At 37.0% G+C, this 857-nt stretch overlaps 1 pseudogene; it reads right to left on the bottom strand.

The window, feature by feature from the left end:
- Window positions 1-536: 536 nt before the first annotated feature.
- Window positions 537-652, bottom strand: LOC111747073 (annotated as a pseudogene).
- Window positions 653-857: the final 205 nt, after the last annotated feature.

The following is an 857-nucleotide window of genomic DNA, read 5'->3' as shown; positions in this document are numbered from 1 at the left end:
AAGAAAAGAATTTTTAAAAATATTTATTATATTTGGTTCTAGAAATGATAGAAAGTAAAAATTGGTACAATTATGTCAGAGACCCTTGGAAAGGCATATTTATCATTTCACACCAAGAGAAAAGTTTTATGCAATGCCAGAAATGGAAATACCTAAGCTGTCAGTGACAAAGGTTAATGCTGCTGATAGGAGGAGCCCTTGTATGTTTTTAAGGTTTTCTTCTCTACTGCCATTTATTTTGGGCCAATACCACCAGTCCAGTGGAAAGAATTCTGAACATAAAAAGGCACCTAGAGTAAATATTAGACCCTAACCAAAATAGCTACACATTTATATCAAGAAAAAAGGCCCTATCAATGCAACTCTCCTGCAAGACAATGATCATATAAATGCAAAAGCTACTGCAACTAAAAAAATCTATAAACACTTATCTGAACCTGATACATAAGCTAGATAACGACAATCACTTTTGTGTTTATAAATCTATAGATGTTTTGTCATCATTTATTTCAGCTTTTTTTTTTTATTATCATTTATGTCTACAGCACTTGGTCTTCCTAGGTGGTCTCCCATCCAAGTATTAACCAGGCCCGACCCTGCTTAGCTTCCGAGAGCAGACATTGGGCTTGTTCAGGGTGGCATGGCCGTAGACCATGGACCATGACTCCACTGGGGCGTGAACCCAAGACCTTCTGCGTGTAAAGCAGACGTGCTAAACGCTATACTATGGAACCTTGTCTGTGTTGTGTCACCATTTAAATAGGCATGAGTAATACTACTTATATGCGTAGTTCGGGGGGGTGCTCTAATTATCCATTGTCAAGATTTCTTTTGTTGTATTTTCTCTTAATTATTGT

The sequence above is a fragment of the Pteropus vampyrus genome, unplaced genomic scaffold, assembly GCF_000151845.1.
Source record: "Pteropus vampyrus isolate Shadow unplaced genomic scaffold, Pvam_2.0 Scaffold208, whole genome shotgun sequence".
Classification (NCBI taxonomy): domain Eukaryota; kingdom Metazoa; phylum Chordata; class Mammalia; order Chiroptera; family Pteropodidae; genus Pteropus; species Pteropus vampyrus.
Note: the sequence above shows the minus strand (reverse complement) of the source record. Positions and strands in the feature narration are given on the sequence as shown.